The sequence below is a fragment of the Macaca mulatta genome, chromosome 8 (assembly GCF_049350105.2).
Source record: "Macaca mulatta isolate MMU2019108-1 chromosome 8, T2T-MMU8v2.0, whole genome shotgun sequence".
Classification (NCBI taxonomy): domain Eukaryota; kingdom Metazoa; phylum Chordata; class Mammalia; order Primates; family Cercopithecidae; genus Macaca; species Macaca mulatta.
Genome location: NC_133413.1, coordinates 75112509 through 75137906, shown reverse-complemented (window position 1 = coordinate 75137906; position 25398 = coordinate 75112509).

Below are 25398 nucleotides of genomic sequence, written 5' to 3'. Positions count from 1 at the left end.
CTGTTAAGGTGTCTATTTGGGATTGTAGAGTAAGGATAGATTTCGTTATTTCTTGAAAACTGTCTGAGAAATCCTTTGAGTATGTGGCAGTAGGATAATGAAGTAGATAAACTGGCTATTCTGGTTCCTGTAGCAGTAGCCATTCCTAACCCTATAAGTGGGGGTATTAGTTGTATGGCTCTGCACTGAAGAACTTGAGTTTTGAAGGGTACTGATAAGGTCTGATTTCCTGGGGCAATGTTAATATTGGGACTTAGAAAGACTGAGGTGCAGGTGCCTGTCCAGTTAGTGGGGAGGCAGATATAGGTCAACATTCCACATAAGAAGAATATACCTTGGCTGGGTAGACAGAACTTTATTCTGGCTTTTAAAGGAATAGGGTACACTGGTTTTTCTTTACTATTTCTATCTCCCTCTTTCTTTCTCTTTAACTTCTTCTTTGTCTCTCTCTCTTTCTTTCTTTTTCTCTGATTCCCTCTTTGTCTCTTCCTCTCTTTCCTTCTTTGACTTTCTGTCTCTCTGTCTCTTCCTCTGTCTCCTTCTCTTTGTCTCTGTTTCTTCCTCTCTCTCTCTCTTTCTCTGACTTCTGTCTCTTTCTCTCTTTCTTTTCTGCTGCCTCTGCCAGCTGCTTATGCTGCTGTTCTCCCTTCTCCTTCCCCTTTTTGACGGCTTTGGCAGTGTAAGACTGACACCTCATTGGGTTTTTGCACTGTGCAATAACTCCATAATTTCCTTGTGGTATTTAATGGGGGTTCCCCCAGAGGTTAGGAACTCCCTTTCTTTCCGTATTGCAGCATGGGCATGTAGGATTATGTAAGCATACTTGCTATCTGCATACACATTTATTCTTTTTCCTTTTCCCAGTTCTAAGGCTCAGGAAAGTGCCACTAGTTCTGCTAACTGGTCACTGGTCCCTGGTGGAAGAGGCTTACTTTCAAGTATGGTTACATCACTAATGATGGCATAACCTGCCCTTTGTATCCCATTCTCCACAAATGAACTTTCATCAGTATATAGATTAAGATCAGGATTAGCTAAGGGGACTTCTAAGAGATCATCTCGGGTGGCATAAGTCTGGACTATAATTTGTTAGCAGTCATAATCGATTGGTTCCCCATTCTTGGGGAGAAAAGTGGCAGAGTTGAGGGCCACACACATATGTATTTGAAGCACCGATCCCTCAAGGAGTAGTGCCTGGTATCTAAGTAGGTGGTTGTCTGATAGCCACAAACTTCCTTTGGCACCTAGTATGCCATTTATATCATGAGTAGTCCAGACAGTGAGATCCTTTCCTTGTATTATCTTGATAGCCTCTGACACTAAGATGGTCACCGCCGCAACTACCCATAAACAGTGAGGCCAGCCTTTTGCTACTACATCAGTTTCCTTACTTAGGTATGCCACTGGTTGTGGGGTTGTCCCATGAGTCTGAATAAGGTCTCCAAGAGCTATCCCTGCTCTCTCTGTGACGTATAAAGAGAAGTTTTGTACTGTCAGAAGGCTTAAAGCTGGAGCTTGTACTAGGGCCCGCTTTAAGGTTGTGAAGGCTGTTTCTGCCTCTGGTTCCCATTCTACTAGATAAGTATTTGCCCTCTAGGTTTCCTTGATTAGAGTATAGAGGGGCCTGCTATCTCGCTGTATCTGGGGATCCATAGTCTGCAAAAGCTGGTGATTCCAGGGAACCCCCACAATTGTTTTAATGTCTTAGGGTGAGGATACACCAGTATAGGCTGTATTCATTCCTTGCTCAGGTCCCTGGTCCCTCTGGCTAAGATTAGGCCTAGATATTTGACTTGCTGTAGGCAAAGCTGGGCCTTCGACCTAGACACCTTGTACCCTTGATTAGCTAGAAAGTTCAAGACAACTAGAGTAGCCTGCTGGCATGAGGCTTCCAAACAGGTAGCCAAAGGTAAATCATCCACATACTAAAGGACCAGAGTGCCTGGACTTGAGAAGTGGCCTAGATCTTGAGCCAGTGCCTGACCAAACAGGTGAGGGCTATCCCTAAACCCTTGGGGCAAGACTGTCCATGTAAGTTGGGACATGTAGTCTGTGGGATCCTCAAAGGCAAAGAGAAACTGGAAGTCAGAGTGCAGGGGAATACAGAAGAAGGTATCCTTGAGGTCCATAACAGTGAACCATTCTGCTTCCTCTAGCATTTGAGAGAGCAAGGTATAGAGGTTGGGTACAACCAGATATAGAGGAATTACTGCCTCATTGATGAGTCTAAGATTTCGCACTAGTCTCCACTAACCATTCAGTTTTTGTACTCCTAGAATTGGGGTGTTACAGGGACTACTGCATTTCCTTACTAAGCCTTGAGCTTTTAAATGTTTAACAATATCCTGTAATCCTTTATGAGCTTTAGGCCTTAAGGGATATTGCCTTCAATAAGGAAAAGTGGTGGGGTCTTTCAGCCTGATTTGGACTGGGCAGGCATTTTTTTACCCTTCCAAATTGTCCTTCCAATGCCCAGACTTTAGGGTTGATTCCCTCTTCGAGTAGGGAACAACAAATGGGTAACTTGTTCCCCATATTCATGTAGATAATAGCTCCAGCTTTGGTTAATATATACCTCCCTAATAAGTGTGTCGGACTTTCAGGCATAGCAAGAAAGGCATGTGAAAAGAGCAAAGTCTCCCAATTACAACTGAGGAGGTGGGAGAAATACCTGGTTACAGGCTGTCCCGGGATTTCTTGGATGATAATGGACCTTGAGGACAGTCGTCCAGGACAGGATATTAACACTGAGAAGGCTGCGCCAGTGTCCAGGAGGAAGTCAATTTCCTGGCCCTTAATGGTTAAACATACCTGGGGCTCAGTGAGGGTGATGACACAAGCTGGCACTTGCCCTGGGCACCCTCAGTCCTGTTGTTGGATCATCTGGTTGGGGGCTCCTGACCCAGAGAACCTTTGTCCTCTGGGGCAGTGCACCTTCCAGTGATTCACTCAGCATAGTGGACATGGACAAGGGGGTGGCTTGTCTCTCATCGGACAACCTTTTTTAAAGTGCCCTTGCAAACCACACTGGTAACAGGCCCTATAGGGCGAATGGTCTGCTCCATTTTCTGTCCTCTCTGAACCACCAAGGTTTGTTTGTCTGAGGGCCATGGCTAAGGCTGTGGCCTTTCTCTGATCTCACTTTTCCTTTTGGGCCTGTTCTTCTTGGTCCCTGTTATAGAACACCGAGGTTGCCAGGTTTAATAATGCCTCCAAATTTTGTTCAGGGCCCAGTGCTTGCTTTTGGAGCTTTCTCCTGATATCTGCAGCTGATTGGGTAATAAACTTATCTTTTGGGGTCAATTGACCCTCGAGTGATTCGGGTGACAAGGGAGTATATTTTCTTAAGGTCTCCCATAGCCACTCAAGGAAGGCAGAAGGATTTTCTTCGTTTTCCTGAGTTATGGTGGACATCATTGAATAATTCATGGGCTTTTTCCTAATTCTCCTTAGTCCTTCTAGAACACAGGTCAACAGATATTTATGACTCCAGTCTGTATGATCTGAGTCAAGATCCCAGTGGGGATCCACATACTGGGGATGGCTTGCTGACCAGTAGAGAATGTGTCCCTCTCTCCAGGAGAACAGCATGGGAAAACCCGCCCCCATAATTCAGTTACCTCCTGCCAAGTTCCTCCCATGATGCATGGGGATTGTGGGAGCTACAATTCAAGATGAGATTTTGGCAGGACACAGCCAAACCATATCATATTCTCTATATTTTTACTTCAGTTTTGCAATTAATTAAAAAAAATTAATTTTTAAAAAACTTGATCTCTTTGGTTGTTCCTGCTAAATTAATTAAATAATATAGAAATGTTATTTTCCCTTTAGTGCTACCAGTATTTATCCAAACTTCAAGTAACCATTATTCATTCGTTAATTTATTCAAGCAACCCACAGACTTAGTGCCAACTCCACTTACGAACAGGAAGCACTTTATTTTCCCCCTTTAGACTCCAGGGTATGGTAATATTCTTCCCTCTGTGCTGCTGTCGCCATTTTCTCTCCTAGAGTTCCTTTACTCTAAGCCAACAACAACATGGAAGTTATTCTCCCAGCACATTCCTTTTGAGTGGGGAAGGAGGCATGGCAAAATAAAAAACATAATGAACTTCAGAGGTAGTTCTGAATTCAACTTTGGCTCTAACAGTTACTTGCTAACTGACTCTTGGGTTCATGTCTTATCCTCTCAGACCCTCATGATGAAATAGAGGCAATCCATGCTTAATGACTGATGTAATGGATGCTTCCTTCAGCCTACTTGTATCCCATTTATACTCATGTTCCTGCACATGACACAGGCCAACAGTTTCCCACTGCAAGTATTTGTGACTGTTACTTTTCTGGACACACAGAGCAGGCCAGAAGTGCCATGGGCTGTGAGGTTAATACCCTTGGGGCAGCATTCAGCCGGTAGTGAACAGGATTTGGAGAATAAACATCTGATTTCCTTGGCTATGGGTGGGGATGGGCAAACACTGAAATGTGCTCCATACCATCTCACAGAGGTCCCAGTGGGATCAAAGTCCAGTTTCACAGCAGTAGCCTCCCCATTAACACATCCTGTATTGGTTCCCTTTCTTACTCTGTCTCACTTCCTACTTACTTCCTGTTCACCTGAAATCGCCTCCCAAACCAGTCATTTGTGCCCAAATCCTCGTCTTGGGTCTGCTTCTGGGGAACTCACCTAAGACACCTGCTGATATAGTTTAAATATTTGTCCCATCCAAATACCACGTTGAAATATGATCCCCCCATGTAGGAGGCAGGCCTGGAAGTAGGTGTTTGGGTCATGGGGTTGTGGGGCAGACTCCTCATGAATGGCTTAGTGCCATCCCCATGGTAATGAGTGAGTTTTCACTCTATCACTTCACACAAGAGCTGGTTGTTTTAAAGACCCTAACATCTCTCTCTTGCTTCCCCTCTCATCCTGTGACATGCTTGCTCCCTCCTTGCCATCCACCATGAGTTTAAGTTTCTTAAGGCTTCACTAGAAGCTGAGCAGATGCTGGTGCCATGCGTGTGCAGGTTGAAGAACTGTGAGCCAATAAAACTCTTTTCTTTATAAATCTCAGGCATAAACACCTGAGACTTTTTCTCAGTCTCAGGTATTCCTTAGCAACAACACAAAACATACTAATACATGTGCCATATAGCAGTAACTCAGTAAGGGGAAGCTATGAGTAGTGTCACTGAAGAAAAACACACAAACCTTTAATTTGATAATCTGGTGACTCAGCTGTAAGAAATAACACTGCATTTCCAGTAACACCACAAGAGTGAAGATGGAGCTGAAGCAGGATCTGGCAGGAGATACACACACACACACACACACACACACACCCCTGAAAAGAACATGTGCCAAAAGAACAAGCAAATGCACTGGCTCTGAAGAAGTAGCCAAGGGGTTAGGTGGAGGCTAAAAATATTGCATGTCTATTTTTAAGCCAGACCATAGTCAGGACCTGCACTCTCCATGGGAGGGGGTGAATATGGTGGTGAGAAATCCAGCAGGCAGTTTGTACTCAGGAATTAGATAAGTGGGTGGCCACTAGGCAGAAAATTTGTCCATAAACAACAGAACCAGATTCAAGGCTGCCAGGCTGCAGTATGGGAAAGACTCTCTGTTTAAGGATAATGACTGCTACCTCCTTCCATATATTGGCAGAATATCAAAATGAATATCTACTTGTATTAGTCTGTTTTCACGCTGCTGATAAAGACATACTGAAACTGGGCAATTTAGAAAGAAAAGAGGTTTAATGGACTTAGTTTTACATGGCTGGGGAGGCCTTGTAATCATGGTGGAAAACAAGGAGGAGCAAGTCATGTCTTTCATGGATGGCAGCAAGCCAAGAGAGAGAGCTTGTGCTGGGAAACTCCCATTTATTAAAACCATCAGATCTCATGAGATTTATTCACTTATCATGGGAATAGCATGGGAAAGATCCACCCTCATGATTCAATTATCTCCCACTGGGTCCCTCTTATAACACATGGGAATTACAGGAGCTACAAGATGAGATTTAGGTGGGACACAGAGTCAAACTATATCACTACTGTTTTATTTGCCTTGAACCCATCCCTTCCTTGCCTCTGCCTTTTTCTTCAGGGAAATGCTCCTTTTCAACTAGGCAATTTGGGCAGGAACTCAAGTCTCTTACAGATTCCTACTCTCTGAATAGACAAGAATATTTTCTTGCATTTTTTTTCCATTTGAAACTAAGGAAACAATGGTAGTACCTCTTGGATAGTGAAGGTGGATGAATCTGGAAAAAAAAAAAGCCTGGAAGCTAATAGTGACTGTGGTCATTGTTGTGTAAAAGAAAGCAGCTCTTTTATAGGAGGAGAGGGGGCAGAGGTGATACACAGAAAAGCAGAGGTGTGCATGTGTGTGGACGTGCTTGTATGTAGTAGAGAAGGAGAATCTTCTTGGCACTGGAGTTCGTGTTTCCTGATATCTGAGGTTCATTAGAGCTGTCTACTCTCTCTGTCAGATTTATTTTTTCCAGTAAATTCTCCCATTCCAATGATACTTCAAACTGTGTTCCGGTCTCTTGCAATATAAAGAAACCCAAATAACATATTAATTTATCTCAGCATAAATACTTGTTACAGTTCATCTCCTTTAATCCACAACTATTATAAGTAGTACAAGAAGAGCGGTTGAATTTTTAGGAAAAGTAACATATTAAGAATGCAGGAGTGGGGGTCTGGACTAGAGACGAAGAACTGTGCTCAGGGAGCAACAGAGGCGCCTCAAGCATTGTGTTGAATTTACAGGAAGAGTGTGTCAGGGCAATGCAGGAGGCCAGCAGCATAGGATCAAGCTTCTACCAGACAGGAGGCACAAGCTGCTGAAGCTCTTTTTGTCTCAGTCAAAATAGCTTAGCTTAGCCTGCAGTTTTTGGTGGTGGTGCGTGGGTGGGCAACTTGTGCTGTGAGTAATTAGGAAAGCAGAGGAAGGAGAAAGGTAGAGGAGGCTAATGATGTTTTTAGAGTTTTATTGCTCATTATACTTTTAAAAGCTTCAAGAAACAGGCACTATTCTGAATTATTAAAAGACTGGGTTTGTGTGTGTTCTTCCCAAGTGATCTTTTATTTCAAGTTCTGAGTCATAGCAGAGGCCCAATAAATATTATGTTAGTATTACCTATAATTCTAAGCAACCTTACTTAACTTCAGATTAACAGACATATTTATGTTACTTCTAGAACTGTAAAGAATTTTGAATACTTTAATTCCAATTACCACTCCTCCAAATGATTTTTATGTGAAGGATTTTAGACACAAGCTGATTTGATATTATCCTCATAATTTAGGTGGTGTTATTTTAAACAGTTCATATTTGTTTAGATTTACCACATATTTTCCCTTTTATGCTCTCACTTTACTTTTTGCATCTCAAATATTCCTTTAGGATAAGTTTACTTCTTGAAATATCTACTGAAGATGTTATTTTGGTGAAGTAACATGGTCAGTTTTTATTCTCTGAGAACAACCCCCTTCTCATATTCCTGTGGATAGTTTCATTGGGTATAGAATTGTAGGTTGCTAGTTTCATTTTTTTGTTTCTTGGTGCTTTAAAGAAATTATTCCACTATCTTCTGACCTTAATTCTGTTATTACTGAAAAGTCATCAGGAAGTCTGATTATTGATAATTGATGGGTATTCTATCTTTTTCTCTTAGGCTACTTTTAAGATCTTCTTTCTTTCTCATGGGTGTTTTGCAGTATGACTACCTTGTGCTTTTGTGCGGATTTCATGCTATTTACTCTGCTTGAGGTTTGTTTGCTTTCTGCATCAGAGGAGTGGTGCCCTTTTTTAATTCTGGAAAAAATTTTAACCAATGTGTCTCTTTTGCCATATTATTATGATTAATCATAAATTTTACTTTTTCACTCTACTCTACCTGTTTCTGTCCCATTATTTCATATTTTCTATATCTGTCTCTTGTTGCTACATGTAAGGGAAAATATTAAATAATTATATATTATGAACATTAAAATGCTGTATGATAATTTCAATATTTGCAATTTTTTCCAGTTTGACCCTATAATTTGCTGTTTGTACTAATTTTCATTCGTGGGTACTTTCTTCATTCATATGCTTATTGATTTCTCTCTATGATATTGTTCCTTGAAAATTTGTCTTTGGGATTTTTTTTGAAGCCTGAAGCCTGAATTTATAATATATTCTTTAAAAGAGATTTTTAAAATTTGCTTTCATCAAGCTCCTAGAGGAAATCTTAAAGTGGAACACTTTACATTAACTTTTTAACTTGGTATTTTGGTGATTAAAAAGTATTTAATTCTTGCTTAAACCTTAGTGTGTAAGATCTGGCAGTTAGAAATTTTCAGGTAAAATTTTTTCATGTTATGTCTTTTTTTTTTTTCTTTTTTGAGAGACAGTGTCTCACTCTGTTGCCCAGGATGGAGTGAAGTGGTATGATCTCAGCTAACTGCAACCACCACCTCCTGGGTTCAAGCGATTCTCATGCCTCAGTTTCCTGACTAGCTGGGACTACAGGTATGCACCACCATGCCAGGCTAAGTTTTGTATTTTTAGTAGAGACGAGGTTTCACCATGTGGGTCAGGCTTGTCTTGAACTCCTGACCTCAAGTGATCTGCCCACCTTGGCCTCCCAAAGTGCTGGGATTATAGGCATGAGCCACCATGTCTGCCACCTGTTAAATATTAAACAGGAAATGTGGACACAAATATGAATTTCTGCTCTCTTTCTGAATAGGTTTATTTCCCTAGCTCATGGGAGGGTCTTTAATATAACCATTTAGTTGTTAGGTGTATTAGTCTATTCTCACACTGCTAATAAAGACATACTCGAGACTGGGCAATTTATAAAGAAAAAGAGGTGTAATGAACTCACAGTTCCACATGGCTGGCAAGGCCTCACAATCATTGGTGGAAGGTGAATGAGGAGCAAAGTCACATCTTATATGGTGGCAGGCAAGATGGCCTGTGCAGGGTAACTCCCCTTTATAAAACCATCAGATCTTGTGAGACTTATTCACTATCACAAGAACAGCATGAGAAAGGCCTTCCCCTATAATTCAGTTACCTCCCACTAGGTCCCTACCATGACACATAGGGATTATGGGAGCTACTATTCAAGATGAGATTTGGGTGGGGACACAGCCAAACCATATAATTAGGCTCTATCTTCCATTTCCCACACACTTGATTAATGAAAAGTCAACCTTCAGCTGCCAGAAATCAGCAAACATCTCCAGAGCAAGCATCAGTTTCAACCTTTACTTATTCCTATGGATTTTGATTTTATCATCTTTTCTGATGTCGCAGCAAATCCCTGTTTTGTATATGCACAATGTTATCCAGCATTTCCAGATGTGCTGTACACACATGTAACTCTTCCTACCTAGTCCTTCAAATTGCCCAAAACAAAACATAAGCGTCTCTTAAAAATTACAAAATTAGGCTGGCCATGGTGACTCATGCCTGAAATCCCAGAACTTTGGGAGGCCAAGGCAGGAAGATTGCTTGAAGTCAGGAGTTTCAAACAGCCTGGACAAGATAGCGAGACTCCGACTCTACAAAAAGTAAAATAAACTAGCCAGTGTAGTGGCACATGCCTGTGGTCCCAGGCAGTCAGGAGGCTGAGTTGGATCCCTTGAGCCCAAGAATTTTAGGCTGCAGTGATCTGTGATTGCACTGTTGCACTCCAGCCTGGGCGACAGAGTGAGACCTTGTCTCTAAAAACAGAAAAACAAAAAAACCCACAAAATTAACAAAGAAAAAAAATCCTTAGCCTGGCATATTCTTTGGAAGAAAGAAATATATCCTTTACCAGGTCCCCGACCTCCTGTAAGAGGTAGTTGTAGGTGGAAAAACTTTTCCTCTTGCAGAGATCCTGGGGGAGGTAGAGGTGAAAAACAGTGAAATAATTTGTTCTGGAATCCTCATCCCTGAATACATTAGCATGGGCTCATGGAAGGCTTTAATAAAAACTATAGTTTCAACACGCATGCCATTTCTCATTGTTGCAAAAGGTAGTATTCTTAATCCTTGTTGGATATAGACCGTGATTTGCTTTGGGAAAAGTACAGCCATGAGCCATTTGGCTGTTACAAAGTAAAACAAAATTTTATTTTGAAATTTGGGACAGTTGGCAGATAAGATTCTCTACATAAATAGGATCTTAATTGTGGTGAGGAGAACTTTCATAAGAGATTATTTACTTGAGCTGATTTCTTTTGGCAAATCCTAGACATGGTCGGTCATGTCCTGGGATTCAGAGAAGAGAGGTCATGAGAATAGGTCTTACGATATGAGAAGAGGGGTCTCAACTATATAGCAACAGGCTGAGTTTAAGGGTAGGAAAGGGCCTTATCTGAAAGGGCATGAACAATAGACAATGGAGAAATGATATCTGACAATAAGCTTTCGGCTTTCCTTTCTTATGTGTCCATTTCTCTTTCGTTGCGTTAAAATACTAAGTAAAGTTGTATTAAATATTTAGGATCTGAATGTGTGGTTAAGTGAGAAAGTGAGAAGAAGACATCAGGAAAGAAAATATAGCAACAGTTCAAAGCACAGGCTGATAATTGACAATTAGTATTTGAAAAGAGCAATCCTTACGAATTCTTGGAAGTAGTTCATGGAGGAGTCTGAATTTCATGCAGTTACATAAAACATAGTTAGGATTACTTTCCTTTGGATTTTGGTGGATAGTATTAAAATAGTATAATAAGTAATATAGTATAATATTTGTAATATAGAATAATATTTGGTGGATACCATTATAATAGTATAATAATTAATATGGTATAATAACAGTATAAAGATAATAATAGTATTCATTGACAGCACAAACATTTTTAGGGATATTGATTCAAGTGTAGAAGGTGGCTCGTGATCAGAATCAGTGTCCAACAAAGTATGGTGCTTCATGGGTGGGGCAAAGTTACAAGCATTTTTTTTTTTTTTGAGATGGAGTCTCACTCTGTCGGCCAGGATGAAGTGCAGTGATGCGATCTCAGCTCACTGCAACATCCGCCTCCGGGGTTCAAGCTATTCTGCCTCAGCCTCCTGAGTAGCTGGGATTACAGGCGTTCACTACCATGCTCAGCTAGTTTTTGTATTTTTAGTAGAAGTGGGGTTTTACCATGTTGGCCAGGATGGTCTCGATCTCTTGACCTCGTGATCCGCCCACCTTGGCCTCCCAAAGTGCTGGGATTACAGGCTTGAGCCACCAGGCCCAGTGCAGTTATAAGCATTTGTTGAAAGTAGGAACATTCCTAGGGAAAATATTCACATGGCCCTAGGCGCTACCCGCCATTTCTTTTCTCCAGTAAGCAATAATATTCTTCATGTTTTAAATTGGAGTTAATAATAGTATTCATCTAATAAGGTGGTTGTAAAAATTAAACGCATTGGCCAGGCGCGGTGGCTCAAGCCTGTAATCCCAGCACTTTGGGAGGCCGAGATGGGCGGATCACGAGGTCAGGAGATCGAGACCATCCTGGCTAACACAGTGAAACCCCGTCTCTACTAAAAATACAAAAACTTAGCCGGGCGAGGTGGCAGGCGCCTGTAGTCCCAGCTACTTGGGAGGCTGAGGCAGGAGAATGGCGTGAACCTGGGAGGCGGAGCTTGCAGTGAGCTGAGATCCGGCCACTGCACTCCAGCCTGGGTGACAGAGCAAGACTCCGTCTCAAAAAAAAAAAAAAAAAAAAATTAAACGCATTTATATATGCAAAACAGATATAACAATGCCTGGCACACAGTATGTACAATATAAGTTTTGGCTAGTTACTGTTATTATCATCCAGTTTGCTAGGAGAGGGGTGTGGGGAAAGGCTGGAAGTTTCTAAGAGTCAGATTGTAGTCCCAATGCAGGGACTGATACATTTATCAGGAACACAGGCAGAAATCCTAGGGGATCCACTAGACAAAGTGGCCAGGCGATATGGTTTGGCTGTGTCCACACCCAGATCTCATCTTGAATTATAGCTCCCATAATTCCCACGTGTCATGGGAGGGACCTAGTGGAAGGTAATTGAATCATGGGGGTGGGTCTTTCCTGTGCTGCTCTTGTGATAGTGAATAAGTCTCACAAAATCTCCTGGTTTTATAAAAGGGAGTTTCCCTGCACATGTTGTCTTGCCTGCCACCATGGCCATGTAAGATGTGACTTCGCTCCTCATTCGCCTTCTGCCATGATTGCGAGGGCTCCCCAGCCACATAGGACTGTGAGCAAATCAAATCTCTTTCCTTTATAAATTACCCAGTCTCAGGTATGTCTTTACTAGCAGCATGAGAACAGACTAATACACCAGGGTTGGGAAGAAAATCTGTAACACAGAGACCCTATGGCTTCCCAGCTATATGGAAAATTTTGCGAGGACAGGCACTATGTCTTCATACTTTATCCTTAGCACCTACTGAAGAGTCTGGCACATAGTGGATTCTCAGTAACTGTTTGTTGACTAAATGACTGAATGAAATGAACATCTACCTTATTAGTCCATTCTTACACTGCTATAAAGAAATACCCAAGACTGGGTGATTTATAAAGAAAAGAGATTTAATTGACCAACAGTTCAACATGTCTGGGGAGGCCTCAGGGAACTTACAATCATGGCAGAAGGTAAAGCAGAAACAATCGCTTTCTTCACAAGGCGACAGGAGAGACAGTGAGTGCCAGCAGGGGAGATGCCAGACACTTGTAAAACCATCAGATCTAGTGAGAACTCACTCACCATCATGAGAACAGAATGGGAGAAACTGCCCCCATGATCCAATCACTCCCCACCAGGTACATCCCACAACATGTGGAGATTATGGGGATTACAATTCAAGATGAGATTTGTGTGAGGACACAGACAAACCATGTCATACAGGTTCCAAGTGTTTCCTCCAGGCACAATGGCTCCTACAGTAACGTGGAAAAATACTTCCAAACCTCACTCCTAGTATGTCTACCTCAGTCTCTTAAGATTGCTGATGCTACCGTAAGGTTAAAGGCATCACTACCTTCAGGTGACAGGACTTGTGGAAGGTGGTGAAAGCAAAAGTTCCCTCCTTCCTGACTTTCTTACATAGCACTCTCTTTTGGATTTCAGGAATCTCTGTTGTGAAGCTTTATTTAATTATTTTATTTATTTATTTATTTATTTATTTATTCATTCATTCATTCATTCATTCATTCATTCATTTGAGACAGGGTCTCACTCTGTCACCCAGGCTGGAGTGCAGTGGCAAATCATGGTTCACTGCAACCTCCACCTCCCAGGCTCAAGTGATCCTACCACCTCAGCCCCCCATGTAGCTTAAACTACAGCAAAGTGCCATTATGCCTGCCTAATTTTAAAAATATTTTCTTTTTTAGAGATGGGGTCTTGCTATGTTGCTTCAGCTGTTCTCAAACTCCTGGGCTCAAGCATTCTCCTGCCTCAGCCTCCCAAATTGCTGGGATTAGAGTCATGAGCCACCACACTTGGCTGAATCTTACTTTATGAATAAATTTTTAATTTATTTTCTCAGAAATAAGATAACTCAATCTTTTTTGGATTGGATGCCACACTGAATTGCTCAGAATAATCTTTGTTTGTTTGTTATTGATTTGGCATGGATTCTGGTACATCCCAAAAATCTCTTTACATATATGGATATATCCTCTCTTATTATAAGTCATCTTTAATGGTGAAGAGGGTGCATTCATTTGGAATCCCAAAACTTGACATATTTTATTTTTTTTCCTGCTTAGGCTTCTTCAGCATTCAAGTTTTTGGTCCGACTCTCTCACATCCTTTAAATAGTTCCAGGTTTTGGTTTAAAAGAGAGCTTTGTTTTTGTTACTTGCAACTACATAAGATCTGACTAAGGTACACTCTGCAGTGCTAACACTGAGAACACATTTCTTGCTCTTTTTGATGATACCCTCTCTTCTTCCTGGCAAGCCTTTGTCAACCTTGATCCTTCTGCAGAAGGATGTGGTGCACTTTCCACTCATCTCCTTCCCCATACCCTACCTCTTGCAAGTCCTTTTCTCTTTTTGATCTGGCTTGTTGTCTTTAAGGACATCTTCAATGTGTATATTAACAATCATTTCCCAGTGTTTTGGCTTCACCTCTTATGCTGAGATAATATCAGGAGGCTCTGACACTGGTGGCTGTGGCTGCCACCTAAGAAACCTCCTTGCCAGCTCGTAATTTGTTTCTTCCCTCTACCTTTTCAAGCCTCCTGGCAGACTTCCTTTTTCTGTTTTAATGTGACTCTGCTTTGGGACATTTGCTTCTAGCCATAACTGAGTGGCTATATTGGTCTAATCTTCCCACTGAAAATAATTATAAAGGCCTGAGAAGATAAATAAAGCAAGTATTTGAAGGCATCTGGGAGTAACCAACACAGAAAAGGACGTGGGGCTATGATTCCTGAGAGGAGGGAAGCAACTGAGGTAAGTGCTGCATTCACTCCAAGGTTTATTTTTTCCTGAAAGCATTTTCCAGTTTCAGCAGAAAACAGCAGTTCCACTGGGCTGAGCAACAGAGGTCCACATTTAGAGTTTCTAAAGCAAATAAGACTGAAGGGGCAAAATCTTTGAGGGAAGAAAGCCGTAGAGAATTGAGCTAAAAAAAAAGTCATGCTCACAATTTCCCCCTTACACCAAGGAAGGAGAAATTCCAAGCAACCCAGCAAAACAGCAACTGGAAACCTAAATTCCTTAGTAGATATTTCAGTAGCCATGTAATGCTAGAGAGACAGAGGTTGAAGTCCAATTGCTGCCATGGCGGATTGGCTCTGGTAAACATACCAGGCTTTCAGTAGAGATCCCAAAGGGGCCATGCCATAGAAATAAGGGCAAAATTGAAATAGACTAGACCCAAATAAAGCCTAAAACAACCTCTGACAGAATCAAGGTGATTTGCTGATACTCGATACACCTGCCAAAGAAAACGCAACCCTCTTTGGAGGAATAGGGCATCATTCCATGCCCCTATAATCTTCCAAATAAAATGAAGGCATTTAATAAAAAACTCTCTGTCGTGTTAAAAAACAAACAAGACCAACTGACTGTGTATAAAAAGAAAAGACAAATAATACAACAATCCTGTGGGTGATTCAGATATTAGAGTTACCACATAGAAACTAAAATAATTGTAATTAATATGGCCAAGAAAATAGAAGAGAAGATGGAGAATTAAAATCTATTTTAGAAAGACAGAAGAAACTTGGAACCTATTTTAAAAAGTCAAATGGAAATTCTAGAATTAAAATATATAATAACTGAAATGAAGAACCCAATAATAAATCTAATTAGAAAATAAGATATAGAAGAACCAAGCATTAAAAAATGGAAAGTTGAGTCATTACAAAGAAAACAAGGATGGAAAATGCAGGAAAAAGCATAAGATACATATGTGATATGGTAAAAAAGCTAATATACATTATTGGATTTCCAGAAGTAATATTCAAAGAAATACAAAGAAAATCACACCTAATTACGTCACAGTCAAATTGCTGAAAACCCAGAGAAAGAAAGTCTTAAAAGCAGCCAGAGAAGAGAGAAAATGCATTATTTTTAAAGTAGTAACTTAAAACTTACAGTTGACTTTTCTATGTAAATGGTAAAATTTAGGAGATAATGAAATATTTACACTAAGAAAAATATCTTTAATAAATAAAACTGAAATAAAGGTTTTTAGACAAATAAAAACAGAGAGAATTAGTTGCCAGCAGACTCATACTAGAAGAAATATTTAAACAAATTTTTCAAGTGGGAGAAATATAATTACATATAGGAAAAATTAATGTGCACAAAGGAATGAAGATCACTGAAGAAAGTAAATGTGTAGATAAATATAAATGCATATTGATTGTTTAAAACAATAGTAATGTCTTGTGGAGGTCCTAATAGCTAGCTAGCTAGCTAGCTTGATAGATAGATATTGAGATATAATGTATGACAAAAATAATGCAAAAAGTGGAAAGATAAAGTTAAACTGTGTTAAGGTTCTTGTATTTTTTGAAGGGACTAGTGAAAGTATTAATTGAAGGTAGAACTCACATTGTAGTTTCTAAGGTAATGCCTAGAATAATAACATAAATGTCCAACTAATAAACCAATAAAGTTTCTGTTTGGTTGGAAGCACACCCAGCCCACTGCCGAGATTTACTTAAGGTGGAGGCAGTGTCAAGTCTCAATAAGGCTCAGTGAGGAAGACATGCTATGATGTGGAGAGTCTATATCATTGGTTCATTCTAAAATCATTAACATTTGGATTCAGAAGTCACATATTTTATGACAAAAAGTTCTGCTCTTTGGGGAACAACTGCAATTTTCAGTAACATATAGAACAAATAGCATGCGCCCAAAATGGAAAGAAAGATCAGTGGGAAGCTTATTGCAAAAGTCCACAGTAAAGATGCTGAGGCTCTTAATTTGAGGAAACTGGGTGCTCTCTGGTGGGAACAGTCTAGTAGCAATTGGGATGTGAGTCTGAAATTCAGGTGAGAAATACCTTCCCTTATGCTTACCCTGATTCATGGGAAATACTTGGTGTTTTCCCCCCTAAACTTTGAAGCTCCTCTCTCCTTGTTCAGCCATCAGGGATAGCTCCAGACAGCCTCTAAATGCAAACATTCCCAAGTGAGAATCAGACACCTGCCTCCAGGAGATCTATAATATGCTCTCTGAATGTTCTTTTGAAAGTCACGTTTCCCCTCTCCCCCTACCTCCCAAATGTAAACATGGACACACACTCGTTTTAATGTTATGAGAAACCATTGCACTCCTATTATCCTTTACAAATAAGTGACTTTCATCTTTCTGTTGGTGAATCTTGGCTTTTCCTAGCCTGGAGGTCGGTGGCAGGGCTAAAGGTTGCTTAATTGACAAGCTCTGCACAGATGGCTTAGGACCTGTGTCTAGATTGAGGAGCAAGATCACCTACTTTTGGACTTCTCAGCCTCAACTGAAAAATAAAGAGGGAGGGAAATCTCATGTAATATTCTGCTGCAGGGCTGGGCATGGTGGTTCATGCCAGTAATGCCAGCACTTTGGGAGGCCGAGGCAGGCGGATCACTTGAGGTCAGGAGTTCAACAGCAGCCTGGCCAATATGGTGAAACCCAATCTCTACTAAAAATACAAAAAAAAAAAAAAAAATTAGCCTGGCATGGTGGTGCACACCTGTAATAGCAACTACTCAGGAGACTGAGGAAGGAGAATCACTTGAACCCGGGAGTCGAAGGTTGCAGCCAGCCAAGATTGCACCGCTGGGCAACAGAGCGAGACTCCGTCTGAAAAAAAACAAAAAAATACACACACACACACACACACACACACACATTCTGCTCCAGTGAGGTGTTGTTACTTAGTTCTCTCTCATTCAGACATGTCTGTGCAGTGTGCCAATAATAAAAGCATGCCCCTGGATTTTCCTAATTTGATCATCTGCACTAAGGTAAGAGTGAAAATTAGAAGGCTGCATTATCGTTCTCCATTTGCAAAGTAATTTAAACTTTCTAATGCATTGTTCATATGTACTAGCCTTTCTGATCCTCATCATAACCTTGTGAGGTAGAAAGAGAAATTATGATTGTTTCCTATGTTTCAGATTTGGTTAGCACATTTCAGAATACTTAAGAAACAAGTGCCAGGTCACACAGAGACAGGACTCCCAAGCTCGCCTGACACCTGTTGGGAGTCCCAATTAAAGACCAAGTGGGAGAAGTCGGCTTAAACGATCAATCTGGCTGAATATAATGTGGCTTCATCACAAAAGTCCCATAATTTCTGTTTCCTCACTGGTCCTCCAAACCCATATTTATTGGGATTCAGCTGTATTGCCTGTTTTCATATTTGAGTTCAGGACCCCTATGCGTTTGTAGTATCATGTTCTGGTGATCACTTTCTCCTGTCCAGCCAATGTCATGTCTTTCAATGTGACTTTTCAATTTTAAAGTTCTGCTGCTTTAAGAAAATATAGTTTTATTGGGTATTTTTCCTCTTTAAAAACAATTGCTGTTCATTATGGCAGTTCAACTCATATTCTCACTCCCTAGATATAACCATTGTTAATATTTTTATGTATATAACTTAAGTCTTTTTTCTGCCTATATTACATTATATTTTACGTGTATATTTCTTACAAAATTTTGATCATTTTTGTAACCAAATTTTTGTTAAAAATATATGAACACTTTTCTATATCATTATTCTTATTCAATATTATTTAAGTGTTTATAATATAGAAAATGCATCATCTTATCTATTGTTGGATTCTTTTCCCCCAATTTTTGCTAATAAATGATCAAGTAGTGAACATCTTTCTATACAGATCCTTAAATTCTTAACTAGATGAATAATTATTTCATCAGGATACATTTATACAAGTAACTTTCTGAAGAGGGAGGCAATTAAAAAAAAAATTTCATGCAAGTGGCCAATAAGTCTCCAGAAAGGTAGTACCAATTAATAATCTTATCTGGTTTATTTGTTAAGTTCTTGCTCTGATTTTTTTTCTCATTGAAAAGCTCTGCAGTGATTCTTATTATTTTCTCCATAAGACAATCAGATGAGAAAAGCAAAGTGACATTAAAAGAGCGAATAGGAAAACTTATTTTTCGGTTGCCTGCTTTTGCTTGTCTCTGTGAGGCACTCTCCTGGCTTGATACCATAAGCCACCATAAGCCACCTTTCAACCTTCTAAGGTCAGTTCTTGACGATTCATTCAGAGTTTTGTTTTTTTTTTTTTTTAATGTGAAGGCTCATATGAATATGAAGAAAAATAAACTCTAAAGATGTGCTTTTCCTTCATGTGGTTTTTCCACAGAACTCCCACAGGTCAAGAGCTGCAGTTCTCTGCAGTTACCACTAAGTGTCAGGCAGGGAATAGTCTATCGCACAAGTTTTGATTTTTTTTCCAGACTTGTAGCCTCTTTTACATGGAAATGTTCAGTAAGATAGCACATTAAATTAGCACACGATGAACTTTCTGTTATATTCCTCTTTAGTTCTTGAGAAGAAAACAACAATCTAATGCTTTTCTCTCAAAATTTAAAAAAAAATAAAAAACCTGCCTATTTACAAAGAAGTCTAAGTCTTATTTCTTCTTGTTAGGTTACTTGATATTTTAACTACTTTTCAATGATGTCTTTATTGTAGTATTTATATTTACAAGAAAGATAGTACAAAAGATCTCTGGTTGAATGCAAATCAAAGCCCAAATACTCCAAATTAGTAAAGTAAATTTTGTGAAAATAAAATGCTAATTCAACTCCAACTGTAGATCGAAAGGACGAAACAAAATCTGCCCCTCCAACACACTCAAGGATTTCCTATTAGATTATGTCAAAAATATAGCCTTGTCAAGCAGCCCATAAAACACACATTTAAACTTATGGCTCAACATAGCATTGTAGTCAACAATTTCATAAATAACATTTTCTGGGACACATGAGAACCCCAAAGTTATTTCCTGCTGCTTAGAAATATTTTCTACCTAGATCAACTTCTAATTTCAGTTTGGAGAGGTTCACGATTATGGAAATTGTGGAAAATTTATTCTTTCAGAGACATTCAGAGAAATTAAAACATTTCGACCAAAGAGCCAACCAGCCTGTGGAGTTAAATGCATTCTGCAATTACTATTTGACTTTGCAACATACACAGATCTATTGTAAGGTTTAATTTTGTTATTGGTTGAATTGTATTTACCCAAAGCAGATACATTGAAGTCCTAACCCTCAGTATTTCAGTATGTGAACTTATTTGGAAATAGAGTTATTGTGGGTATAATGAATTAAGATGAGGTCATACTGGATTAGGGTGACCCCCTAATCTGGTATGACTGTGTCCTTATAAGAAGATAGCTGGATGAAGACAGATGCACACAAGGAGAATACCATGTGAGGATGAAGGCAGAGATTGAACTTATGCAGCTGCAAGCTAAGAAACACCACAGATTGCCAACAAACCACCAGAAGCTAGGAAGAGGCAACGAGGGGTTTCCCCTACAGGTTCCAAAGGAAGCATGGCTCTGCCAACACTTTGATTCCAGAATTCCAGCCCCTAGACCTGTAAGACAATAAATCTCTATTGTTCTAAGCCACTTAATGTATGGTACTTTGTTATGGCAGCTCTAGGAAATCAATGAAAGTTTCTTCAGCACTATGCAAATTCATTAAATCTGCTTAAAAATATACCCATTTGTGAGTTAGGAAACTAGATCAAGAGCTTGCTGGGATTAATGATTTACTATGTATAATTAATACAAATAAACATATATTCTGTATTTCACAAATAGCAGTAAATGACATTCTTAATTTGTTTTGTAATGACAACTTTGTTCTCCCACAGAGATTGCCATTGTATGGTGGTGGGAACCAACAGCCCTGGAGAGTGCCCCAGATGGGGTGGCATCTATTTGGTGCATGTTTAGCTTTGCCTGTCTACATGCTAGCAAATCTCTGAAGACAGCCAAAGCCTTCAGAAGTTCCTGTGAGGCTCTGAGGACTGACATATGTGAGAAGAGGAGCCTAGAGTAAATGCAGTTCCAGGATCATGTCACATGCATGATCCAATGTCTCCAGTGGAGACTCGGACTTAGAAAATGCCCCCTAAATACCTGTTGAATACAATTAAAAACATGTTAATTAGAAAATATTTCATGGAGGTAAAACATTTTTATTAATTTATTCACTAAATATTTATTGAGTATTATAATTTTTTGGCAAAAAAATAGCATGACACCATTTTAGAACAAAAAAATTGGAGAGAGGGGAGGGATTGTACTTGAATAGCTACCCTTCATAACTCAACACCTGTGTCAGGAAAGGTCACATTTGCTCAATAAATACTTGATAATATGCTGTCTAGAATTAGTTGTGATGTATAATTTAACAGTGGGATTTCACCATTATTTTAGGAGAATAGAAGTTATAGATATTATTATATCATTTCATAATGTCATTGTAGTCTATGCATTTCCAAAGTGTCAGTGTTCAAAAAGAATTTCAATCAAACTCCATTTCCTGAACTTTACATTGTAAAATCTTAGCCAAAAAAAGTGAGTATATCTTCAACTCTACGTAGTAAAATAAAATTAAACTACTAATTTTTCCCCTAGTGGGAAGGTTGTAGATGTGAAAGATCTGAACTTTTTTCCAAACAAAGGACCCAGATAAATCCAAATTATTATCATCATCACAAAAGCAACCATTTATGGAGGATTCACAATGTGTTATGAATGCACAAATGTGCATGATACCATTTTATTTTCACCACAGCCTTCCAAGGCGGTCATAATGTGAACAGCAAACCCTGAGAGCCTAGTAACTCACCAAGGTCTGACAGCTGGTGCATGCTACAGCATGGATTTGAGCAGGCATTTTAACTCTAGAACCATCAGCATTTATTGTGCACCTGCTGTGTGCTAAAGAACTACCATGAGCAAGACGGGATGTGTGGGGGATTGAAGCTTATATTCTAGCAAGTCTTACCATTGAAGTATAGATTATTTCCTTCTCTTGAGATTTTTTTCTTTCTTTCACTTAGTAAGCTGTCTCTTGTTACCAAAGCATCATCAGCAACTTTAAAAATTTGGTGGTTTATGCAATTAAAATATCAGGTGCTTTGGGAGCATAATTGTTTGTGGGCCTCTGACTGAGAAGTTAATGGCACTAAACCTTGGATCTAATTTGTTCAGACTACATACAGTTCATTCACAAAGCAAGAAGCACCATCTGACTAATGTTTTGCACATATCATTTCACTTCCAAATGTCAAGTACTATTTTTTTAAAACTGTAAAGTAGTTAACAACACACTAAAAATCCTTCAAATGTGTTACAGTTGAGGTATTCACATGCACATAAGTTGTGGCAGCATCTTACTCACTTTTCACATGTTTGACAAACATGGTTTTACTAGCAAGTTACAGCTCACTAAAACTGACCTTAATTTTGAAAGGCTCACATGCACATTTCTTCACAATGGGTCTTTGTCCAATGTACACAGAGTTATATAATTGCTTTTTTCACAATTGGCAGGCAATAATTCTGCTCTCATTTAGGCCATTTTTAACCCTGAACTTACCTTCCTATTTTCAATGCCATTTCCTTCTTTTCCATTATGAGTTCAAACCAAACTCAGCAGGTGGATCTTCAACTCTTAAAAAGCATTTCAAACCATGGCCCAGGGTGGTGGCTCATGCCTGTAATCCCAGCATTTTGGGAGGCTGAGGTGGGTGGATTGCTTGAGCCCAGGAGTTCCAGACCAGCCTGAGCAACATGGCAAAACACCATCTCTACAACAAATACCAAAATTAGCCCAGTGTGATGGCACATGCTTGTAGTCCCAGCTACTCGGGAGGCTGAGGTGAGAGGATTGCTTGAGCCCAGGAGGCAGAGGTTGCAATGAGCCAAGATCATGCCATTGTACTCCAGCCTGGGTGACAGAATGAGACCCTGTCAAAAAAAAAAAAGAAAGCATTTCAAGTCAAATGATGCTCACTTTGTTCATGGGAACAGTGTCATTCTCAAAAAAAGGTTTTGGTTCCAACCAAGACATATCTACATTTTTATTGGAATACCAAACTTTGAGTTATTGTTGACCTTGAAACTGGCTCTGGTACACAGTTTGTCTTCCAGACCCTCTTGGGGGCATTTACTTGACCCTGTCCAGTGTGATTTCTTTCCCTTGGTCTACTGTCTTTCCCCTCTCGAGGGTAGCTTTCCAGTTGGGGAGATCTGCATTAGTAATGTGATGATTTTGTATAGTCAGTGGGAAGAGACCCAAGTAATTACATTTAAATCTGTAGAAATATGCCAGAAAACTGGGCGAGTTTTCTGGAAAATCCCAGTTGTGAATGATACCATCATCCCTTTCCAGGATCTGTCCTATTCCCATTGGCATTCAAGCCTCCATTATGCTTTATGCACCTGCATTTGGACCTAGCAACACCTGATTCTTGAAATTTTCTCCCAAGTTAGAAAACTAGAGATGGGAGTAATTTTTTTCACTGAAAATCATAAAAAGGGGGAGGGGTTAATGAAATCCTTTTAGCATCACTAAATTTAGGACTAAGAACAGTCAATTTTCTAATGATTTAGCATATTTATTCTTTCAAGTAGAAGAGCATAACTGATCTATCTTTAAAGTAAAGTTTTTAATGTAGGGCCGAGCACGCCGTGGCACTCGCTACCTGTGCCTGCCTGACTGACCACCCTACAACTGTCTGACTGAGGTTGCCAAGAAGGTTTGGCATACTTGTTCTCAATTAACAGATTAGATAGTTGCTAATTATCTGGATGAGGGATTTGGCTCCCTGAGCTTGCCTTTTCCAGCAAACAGGAAGAAAAGATTCCACCATAGTGTTCTGAATTATTGGAATGTGTCCCCTAAGGCCTACCATGATGTCACACTGACATTTTCTCACAAGTAACTGTCAAGCTAAATTTGGAGTTTAGAGAATTAATCTGATGGATAAAAAAAATGGTTTAGTATTGAAGAACCATACATCTGAATGGTTTAATTGTGAAGCCGACTTTAGGAATGCATGCTTTGGTAAATGTTATTTTTAAGGTATTTATAATCTTCCTGGTGAACTATTGACATTCCATTGGTAGACTTTTGACCAGGTGGATTGCCAATGACAAATTATTTGTCTAAACTAGCTTCATTTGCAACCTACTGAACTTCTGATGCCTCATTATGTGAGGGCCCACCCTTGTCAGTAATACAAACTAATTTCACATTAGTGCAACAAAATTGAAGCACAAAAGGGAAATTTTTAGCCAAAATATGGATTACAATGACTACAAATAGACATTATACAAAAGTTGACTTAAAATTCCATTTATTTAAAATTATTGTTGCACACTATTTTTTAAAACATTCCATTTATGTTGCTAATAATTAAAGTATAGTGATGAACACTGTCCTCTGTGACCAAGAATCTGGTTAAATTCCAGAGACTTCAATCTAAACATCAGTTTTCGACATAGCTTACCAAAGTTCTGTTAGAAGATAAATGATTAGACCAAATATGAAAGTTTTAGTACTTAAAACAGGCAAAAAGAAAATAACAAGAATAATGACAAAAACAAAACAACAAAAATCAGCTAGAATATTAATTATTTAGCTTGAGCATGTTCTACATCCTTACCATGTGACCAAGGACAATTACACCTTTTATGCCTCAATATCCTCATCTGTAAAATGGGGTGATGATAATTGTATCGATCTCATAGATTTGCTATGAGGATTAAATAAAGTGCTTAGTGTAGTGTGTACTAACATCAGTAAGTGTCAGCTGTTATTACAGATATTTCAGTAATTTAATTTACTTATTTACTGAAGTTTTAAACATGTATGTGTAGCAAGCTGCCCAATGTAAAGTAACTTTAATTTAAAAAACCTTTTTTAGAAGAGCTACTGTTTGGAAGGTTGCGGGCAATTTCTGTTTCTAGAGATGAAAGTACTATATCTACTAATAATATTGACTAATATTATTATTATTATTTGTTAAACTGTCAAAGATGAATCTCTTAAACAAATAAGGCTTTTTGGAGACACTGAGAAGCTGTGCCCTGGTTAACGCGTGTTCTTCTTACAGGGGTAAATAGTGCACATCATTGTCTGTGGTTTTCAAGGAGGAAGAAAAATGATAGCCCTAAAAATTTTTAAGATTTAGATTGAAATTCTGTTGCCCCACACGAGCTAAAAATCCTAGGTCTGGAAAATGTATTTGGGACAATTATTTTTGCCTTCGTTAAGCTCTGCAGGCAGCCTGCAGCTGGTGGGTGGGAAGGAGAGATGGCTAAGGAGAGGACTGTGTCAAGTTTTGGAGCAAATAACTGGGGGAGGTCTGGCCCTGAGGTAGGTGCTAAAGTCTCTCTTGACCCAACACCAGGTGAAATCAGTGCCCAGAACAGTTGTCGTGACTGCATGCACATTTGCTCCAGATTTCTCTGAGTGTTCGGCTTTAAGGTAACAACTGGCAGCGATAGCAGTGGAGAATGAGATCCTTTGGTGGCCAACTGAACAGGTGAGAGCAGAAGTCCAGAGAGATTCAGTGGCTTGCTAAGTTCCTCCAGGTAACCTGTGATAAAGGTAGGATCAAAGCCCTGGATTCACGGCTTCCCATCAAATGCTCTTTCAATGTCCTTCCAAGTAATTTCAGAAATTTAGAAATGCAGAGAGAGCTCTAATGTTGCTTATAACTCCTGAGAATAATTTAGTTAGATGCTGATGTTGCAAACCTTTTCTGTTACTACGTCTCATTCTTCAATGCTGATGTACATGCCTCTGGGTAAAAGCTACCTGGTAGAGAGTAGCTTCAGATAAATAAATCAAGAACCATGCTTGACGATGTGTGGAATATGAAATATGCTTTTGTCCACTCCTGTTC